Here is an 8,973-nt window from a genome sequence, read left to right as displayed (position 1 = left end):
GTACATATTTCATCTATACGGGCCCTATATTGTCCGTTTTGCGAATTGCGTCAGAGCTGGAACAAACCTAAGCTCCGCCCATTTTGCTATTGCTCAGAGCTAGCACATCGATTAAACTAGTTAATTAATTTTGAGAGAAATCTAGAAGCAATCTGAAAAATGTTTTGACGCCAAAACATTGCTTTTACATTGGCCCAGCTCCCCATTAGGGTTTGGGTGTTCTGTGTTAGTCTGTATCGAGCATAACCCCGAACATGCGCACAAATCTCCACTTTTTGACATAAATGATCAATTATTGCGATATAGATAAAAATATTCATTGTAGCATCTAGTTGCCTACATTTGGTAATACCCAAAGCATTTGTGAACGTTTCAAACCAAAAAGTATAGTGGAACTCTGCTTTAGACACCTAGTCTTTTCATGCTAAAAAAAACAAAAAACAAAAACCTTCCCCTACCCTACCTCCCCGGTTATGTAAAGAAAATCTGGCCTGAAGTCTTTTCATGCGCAAAAAAACCACAAAAACAAAAACATTCTAAGCTTTCTGTCTGTGGCGGTTTGTAATTTGAATAACGACATCCAATAAAGTCTACCAATTACGTAATTCCTTTCTAAGCTCTCTGTCTCTGACGGATTACATTTGAATAACGACATCCAATAAAGTCTACCAACAGCTGCGAAAACTTTTAAGAAACTTGAAACTCCTCAAAAGGAATGAGTTGCACCTTGGGTCATTTCGGTCCTGAATTTCCCGACCTGAGCCAGGCAAAGCAGGAAAACAATACAACGTAATTCCTTTCTAAGCTTTCTGTCTCTGACGGATTGCATTTGAATAACGACATCCAATAAAGTCTACCAATTACGTAATTCCTTTTTAAGCTCTCTGTCTCTGACGGATACATATGAATAACGACATCCAATAAAGTCTACCAACAGCTGCGAAAACTTATATAAGAAACTTGAAACTCATCAAAAGGAATGAGTTGCACCTTGGGTCATTTCGGTCCTGAATTTCCCGACCTGAGCCAGGCAAAGCAGGAAAACAATACAACGTAATTCCTTTCTAAGCTTTCTGTCTCTGACAGATTGCATTTGAATAACGACATCCAATAAAGGCTACCAACTATCAGCTGCGGAGACATTTGTCTCAAAAAAATACCCCGAGAGGCGTTAAAGTTCCCCTTGGTTTGTCCCTGTCAAAAAAAATAATTTGGGATTACTGGTAGCTTTTATGTACTACCACGCATATGTAACGCCATTTTCATAAAGTTGATAGTATTTACAGCTTTCCGGTCATATGTCCGGCTATCACTCACTTTTAGGTGGCAGATGTCCAGATATAACACGTGTTTCAGAATCTCTATTTTTAGGTGAGTAACTTTCAATAATGAGTGGGGTTTTTTTTTTAAATCTCAAAAAGTATTCTTAAAGTCTAACACATGTTTACACTCGCACTCCGTGTCTGTAGCTTTAGAAATAAACAAGTCCAGATATAACACATATTTCTTTGCGGCAAATGTCCAGATATCCCCCTTTCAGACACGTATGTGTGTGTGTGTGTGTGTACGTGAATGGGTTACGCGCGAGTGCGAGTGTGTGTGAGTGTGTGTGTGTGTGTCCGTATATGTGTGTGTGTGTGTGTGTGTGTGTGTGTGTGTGTGTGTGTGTGTGTGTGTGTGTTCCCTTACTTAACAACCAGGACGTCTATATGTGTGTGTGTCTTTTCTCACTTTTTATCTTTTTACATTTAGTCAAGTTTTGACTAAATGTTTTAACATAGAGGGGGGAATCGTGACGAGGGTCGTGGTGTATGTGTGTGCGTGTGTCTGTGTGTGCGTGTGTCTGTGTGTGTGTGTGTGTGTGTGTGTGTGTGGGTGTGTGTGTGTGTGTATATGTGTGTGTGTGTGTGTGTGTGTGTGTTTGTGTGTGTGTGTGTGTAGAGCGATTGAGAGTAAACTACTGGACCGATCTTTATGACATTTTTCATGAGAGTTCCTGGGTATCATATCCCCAGACTTTTTTTTCTTTTTTTCCATAAATGTCTTTGATGACGTCATATCCGGCATTTTGTAAAAGTTGAGGCGGCACTGTCACACCCTCATTTTTCAATAAAAATGTATTGAAATTTTGGCCCAGCAATCTTCGACGAAGGCCGGACTTTGGTATTGCATTTCAGCTCGGAGGCTTAAAAATTAATTAATGACTTTGGTCAATACAATCTGAAAATTGTAATTAAAATAATTTTTTTATAAATCGATCCAAAATTACGTTTATCGTATTTTTCATTATTTTCTGATTCCAAAAACATATAAATATGTTATATTCGGATTAAAAACAAGCTCTGAAAATTAAATATATGAAAATGATGATTAAAATTAAATTTCCGAAATCGACTTAAAAACAATTTCATCTTATTCTTTGTCCGTTCCTGATTCTAAAAACATATAGATATGATATGTTTGGATTAAAAACACGTTCAGAGAGTTAAAAAGAATAGAGATATAGAAAAGCGTGCTATCCTCCTCAGCGCAACCGCTACCGCGCTTTTCTGGATTGTTACTTTCACTGCCTTTGCCACGAGCGGTGGACAGACGATGCTACGAGTGTACGGTCTTGCGGAAAAAATGCAATGCGTTCAGTTTCATTCTGTGAGTTCGACTGAGCTTGACTAAATGTTGTATTTTCGCCTTACGCGACTTGTTTTTGGTATTCAATTCGTTATAATGTCATGAAAGAGTTTTCGTTTATCTATCTATTTTTTGTATTTATATATTCATTTATTCGTTCGTTCATTCATTCATCCATTCATTCATTCATTCATTTATTTATTCATGTATTTATTCATGTATTTATTCATGTATCCATTGATTAATTTATTGATTTATTGATTGATTTTTTATTACTTATTTACTTCTTTGTAATTTATTCATTTATTCATTCATTCATTTACGCACTATCTTTAAAGCCAGTCCTTAATTTTACAAAGACGTGTTTCCGTGACAAAAATAGTGGTATGAGCACCATGTTCAATAATGAAACATTATGTATAGTAGGCTAGCAGTCAGACAACACACAAGTTAAGACAGACAAGAGAGACAGACAGAAGAAGAGACAAACGGACACACGGACAAACAAGGTAAGGTCAAAGAAGAATGTAGGATGGATCTATCTTGATTCGTTGTCAACATCAACTTGTCAAACTTTAAATATGATGAAAACATGGTTATCAAAGAAAAGAACGTGAAGCAAATTTGACTAGTAAAAAGATGATCTTTGCAGCCAAATTTTGGCAGTGAATTTGAAAGAGTAACAATCCCTTCCTCTTTGCCGCACTCCTACAAAAACATGAATCAACAGGAACAAAATATCAACCAAGGCAAAATCGGAGCAAAACCAGCCGGACGAAAGTGCATGTAGCCATGGTCATACAATATGGTAACAAACAGACAAACAAACGCTGGAGTCTAATACGAATAAAATCAAACCAAGACCATTTTTTTTAAACAGCCACACGCTTTTCTTAAGTAGTGTGTGTTGTGTGATGTAACGATATTTGATCAATTGGTATGACAATAATTATAGTGGGATTTATGTCTGTGACACAAGCGCGTTCGCGTGTGTGTGCAAGTGCCTCGACAGAATGAAACATGTAAACTAACCACAACTATCTCTTTGTGTCATAGTTTTGCAACGCTCATATCGCAAATGAAAATGATGACTCAAGATCTGTTTCGTATAGCTAGCGTTTTCGAGCAACAGCGCGTGTGTCTCAACAAAGATCATAAACTTGCACACACTGAAATATTATAATTGTTTTGTCAGTTCATTTGTCCTCATCAAAGTCATCTGGCAAAAGCAGGATGGGGGGGGGGGGGGGGGGGGTAGGAAGATGTGTGTAAAAAAACAATCTGTTTACTCGATCTGTTTAAATCCTCCTAGGTCGACATCTTGAACCTTAAATGAGTCTCTCAAATCTGTGTCCACTGTTGGCATGGTTATCCTAAGACTGAATCGGCAAATGTATGAATCCAGTGGTATTACTGCATGCAGCATATTGTCAGTGTCCACTCGAATGATATCTCTGTATTTCGTGAAGAGGTTTATAAGCAACTAGAACTGTTAGTTGGCACCCGTTTGGAACAACTGTGGGGGGGGGGGGGGGGGGCGTTTACAAGGTACTATATCCTATACACAGATTTTGACCCAAAGTAGGGGGTGGGCGTTTGCTTGATACTGGGCGCTTATAAGGTAGCTTACGTTTAAACACAAAGAGGACACACCAGTAACCAGGTTAGGTACTTGTCTTTACATTTCGGCAACGACAAACTGCCTTCTTCAGGATGGTATGATGAAAGGTAGTTTACGGTATGTCACTGTAGGTTAAGTTCCAATTTCACAATCATTGGAGTCATAAGAAAAGCTCTTTCATGCGGGACCCTTCCTGCAAGCTAATTTCTGGAACTGTGCTCGCCGTACAATCTACGTGGCATGTCTGATGATATCACCTGACCGAGACAATGTTTTTGCGTGGTACCTGTAACAGTTGTATATCTGACTTTGACCAAATTAATGTTCACGAGAATAATATTTTTGTTGTTCTCACATTAATGTTTTGAAGCATGACAAGCTGTATCAGATACAATTCTGTTAAACTAGATATCTCCAGATATTGCTGGATTTACGAATCACTGGCAGTGTTATATAAAGACATTTGGAAAAACAAATGCTGCGTTGGAGCACGGGTGCTGGTAAGGTACAGTACGGTATGTATTTCAAATTTCTGGCAATGAAACATGGTCATTAAAAGTTGACATTTGCCGAGTCACGACAATAATGGAATACTTACGAGTAGGAGCTCAATCATAAAATAACGCAGTCACCAACAAAGTTGCCATTACAATGTACAGACAACTCCTTTCGTTGTATCATATGCTTGCACTTATTGAGCAATTTAAGATCTAGGGTAAAATCAGACCTATAAAACAAAGAAAAAAGGAAGAATCGACATACAACCGGGGCTGTGTCCCGTATCAAATGCCCTTAATGGCTTTGCCGTGCGGGCGTAAAACTTAATTTCTCTCTCAGGATTCGAAGGAATAAAAGGACTGTGAAAAAAACCACCGGGGGAAGATATTTAAACACGCAACCAAAAAGGTTGTTAAACAAATTAACCCCGCCAACAGGGAAAAAAAAGAATGAAAAGATGTTTTGTTGTAGACAATTACCTGATTAAGAATTGAGACTGCACACAACCAACAAAGAAAGAAAGACAGACAAAAAGACAGAAAGAAAGAAAGACAGAAAGAAAGAAAGAAAGAAAGAAAGAAAGAAAGAAAGAAAGAAAGAAAGAAAGAAAGACAGAAAGACAGAAAGAAAGAAAGACAGAAAGACAGAAAGAAAGACAGACAGAAAGACAGAAAGAAAGACAGACAGAAAGAAAGAAAGAAAGAAAGAAAGAAAGACAGAAAGACAGAAAGAAAGAAAGACAGAAAGAAAGAAAGAAAGAAAGAAAGAAAGAAAGAAAGACAGACAAAAAGACAAAAAGAAAGAAAGAAAGAAAGAAAGACAGAAAGAAAGAAAGAAAGAAAGAAAGAAAGACAGAAAGACAGAAAGAAAGAAAGACAGAAAGAAAGAAAGAAAGAAAGAAAGAAAGAAAGAAAGAAAGACAGACAAAAAGACAAAAAGAAAGAAAGACAGAAAGAAAGACAGAAAGACAGAAAGAAAGAAAGACAGAAAGACAGAAAGAAAGAAAGACAGAAAGAAAGAAAGACAGAAAGAAAGAAAGACAGAAAGAAAGACAGAAAGACAGAAAGAAAGAAAGAAAGAAAGACAGACAAAAAGACAGAAAGAAAGAAAGAAAGAAAGAAAGACAGACAGAAAGACAGAAAGACAGAAAGACAGAAAGAAAGAAAGACAGAAAGAAGCACTTACGAAACACGCAGTCAGAGAGACAGGCACACAGACACAATTAAAGACAAAGAAAAGAAAGACAATAAAGAGTGTAAAAGTTTTAGTTCAAAGGAGAGAAACAAACATACGAACGCATACAGAGTGAACAAACAAAATTAAAAATAGAACTGTGAACAACATCTATATGCATCGATTGCACATTTTCTTTATTTGAGCTATGAGACGTCAGAGTCCGACAAAAACTCATATTTAGGTGCAGCTAGCCAAGACTACACAAGAGTGCATTCATGTTTGTGTGCGTTTAATCGTAAAAAGGGAATTCTAACAAAAATGGATCGATACATAAATGTTATTTGTATTTTTGACCAAAATATGACATTTTACACATATCTCGACAGTCATTGGTCACCTGGCGCGGTCTCGGGGGAACACTGACTCTCGATTTGTGTAAAATGTCATATTTTGGTCAAAAATACAAATAACGTAACATAACAAACACATCCACTTACCTGACGGTCAAAGGTCACTTGAAGCTGTTACACGTGCAAAACGTTCGCCTTTTCTTGTTGTCGGTCTTGCCCCTCTTGTATGAATCGCCCAACCTCAGTCCTGGTTTCTAGCCCACAAGATTGTTCACAGTAAACCTAATTCAAAACAATTTCTCTTCAGCTTTGTTTCGGGTAATTTTCTTCTTCTATCTCTTTTTTTCTCTCTTACGATTTTGATGTTCTTGACTATCTACATTACAAATGTTGTCCTGTCTTTTTTTGTTTCCAAAGTCCAAGTTATCTTCCTTTCTCTACAGTTCTTTCTTACGGTCCTACAAGTTCTCTTCTAGTTTTGTATTCTTCAGTGCTGACAGAAAGTGAAGTCCCACCCTCCGCGGCAGTTGGACGTACAAGGAATCTTCCTGCAACAACCTGGTCCGGTCCTAGAATCAAGGAAAATGGTCGAGGTCTGAAACCTGGAGTAATTATATGGAGAGACCTTACGTCCGAACCCCCGCAGTTTCTGCGAGGCGTAATCGTATTGTCTTGGCTTGTCCGCCCCTGGCTACCACGAGTTGTGTCCCTTGCCGACCGCTGCCGCGGCGCGCAATAGGTTGTGTCTGTGTCGTCTCTGTTTATGGTGCTGGCTTACTTACTGCCACTGCGGCCTTGTGTGTGTGTGTGTGTGTGTGTGTCTGGGTGTCTGTGTGTCTGTCTGTGTGTGTTCGAGTTCTCTCTCTCTCTCTCTCTCTCTCTCTCTCTCTCTCTCTCTCTCTCTCTCTCTCTCTCTCTCTCTCTCTCTCTCTCTCTCTCTCTCTCTCTCTGTTATTTCTGTTGTTATTTTCTCCTCTTTTTTTACATTTAGTCAAGTTTTGACTAAATGTTTTAACATAGAGGGGGAATCGTGACGAGGGTCGTGGTGTATGTGTGTGTGTGTGTGTGTGTGTGTGTGTGTGTGTGTGTGTGTGTGTATGTGTGTGTGTGTGTGTGTGTGTGTGTGTCTGTGTGTCTGGGTGTCTGTGTGTCTGTCTGTGCGTGTGTGTGTGTAGAGCGATTCAGAGTAAACTACTGGACCGATCTTTATGAAATGTTACATGAAAGTTCCTAGGTATGATATCCCCAGACTTCTTTTTCATTTGTTCGATAAATGTCTTTGATGACGTCATATCCGGCTTTTTGTAAAATTTGAGGCGGCACTGTCACACCCTCATGTTTCAATAACATTGATTGAAATTTTGGCCAAGCAATCTTCGATAAAGGCCGGACTTTGGTATTGCATTTCAGCTTGGAGGCTTAAAAATTAATTAATGACTTTGGTCATTAAAAATCTGAAAATTGTAATCAAAATTATGTTTTTATAAAATGATCCAAAAATACGTTCATCTTATTCTTCATCCTTTTTTTTATTCCAAAAACATATAAATATGTTATATTCGGATTAAAAACAAGCTCTGAAAATTAAAAATATAAAAATTATGATTAAAATATAATTTCCGAAATCGATTTAAGAACATTTTCATCTTATTCCTTGTCGGTTCCTGATTCCAAAAACATATAGATAGCATATGTTTGGATTAAAAACACGCCTTTTGCACGAGCGGCGGACTACGGTCATTGTGAAAAAATGCAGTGCGTTCAGTTTCATTCTGTGAGTTCCACAGCTTGACTAAATGTAGTAATTTCGCTTTACGCGACTTGTTTTTCCTTTTCTCGAAAACATGTTGCTCATTTCCTGCTTCGTCCTCATTCAGACAATCGTGTGGTTTGTTCGTTTATTTGTTGCATATGATGATGGGAATGGTTCTTAGTTTCTGATTTATGCTCATACAGTCATCCACGTGATTGCAATAATTATGAGTAAACTGTTGAACTTATTCAACATCAGCAACGATTTTCTCTGAAAATAAGGTTGTATTTCAACTTTGTGGCAAAATCGTTTCTTGCGTTTCAGGTGACAACACTGATGTACAAATGATAAAGCCTTGTATCTTCTAAACAAATAGAGGTACTGATTTACTCTGTCCATTCTGTACACTTTGCTCTTTTAGGAAAGCCAAGTTAAAATTAACACTGCACTCTTTTAAAATGTTGCTGCATTTCCCACATAATTATTGTCACCATAACCAAAGAATTACTTATATCTGAAAGTGTTCAGAAATATCCCGTTTGACCATCCCTTTATACGTTAGTTTGTCGATTTAGTTGTGACCTATATCTTCCACCAAGCAAATGACACTGAAAAGAATGGTCAATATTTATTTCTAAGAATCAACTATGGAGTCTTCCTCCATAGTAATTCATTCGGCATAAAACAATGATATAACCACGGCCGATTCGTTTTAATAGTGTCTTGCGAGAGGCATAGGAAACTCAAGAAAAAAACAGACATAAAATGAGGTCGCTTTTACTAAAAATTAATCTTTAAAATGTATTTGTCTCAAAATATCGATATCGCAAAAATGAAGCATAAACCGAAAACAGGTACGCGATCAAGAGCTTCTTTTTTTTAACACGACGGTCTATATTTGTGTCAAGAAATGCCAACACCTATTTTAACTTGGTTTCCGGAGCTAC

The 8,973-nt window shown here is 37.7% G+C and overlaps 1 protein-coding gene across 1 annotated transcript in view; it reads right to left on the bottom strand.

Moving 5' to 3' along the window:
• Positions 1 to 6,940, bottom strand: part of LOC138971652 (uncharacterized) — a 116,585-nt gene extending 109,645 nt beyond the window's left edge. The window contains exon 1 of the mRNA XM_070344423.1: positions 6,421 to 6,940. The gene's annotated coding sequence lies outside the window, so the exon portion shown is untranslated. The remainder of the gene's footprint in view (positions 1 to 6,420) is intronic.
• Positions 6,941 to 8,973: the final 2,033 nt, after the last annotated feature.

The sequence above is a fragment of the Littorina saxatilis genome, linkage group LG7, assembly GCF_037325665.1.
Source record: "Littorina saxatilis isolate snail1 linkage group LG7, US_GU_Lsax_2.0, whole genome shotgun sequence".
Classification (NCBI taxonomy): Eukaryota; Metazoa; Mollusca; class Gastropoda; order Littorinimorpha; family Littorinidae; genus Littorina; species Littorina saxatilis.
The sequence above is the reverse complement of the archived record's forward strand: the minus strand, read 5'-3'. Positions and strand labels throughout refer to the sequence as shown.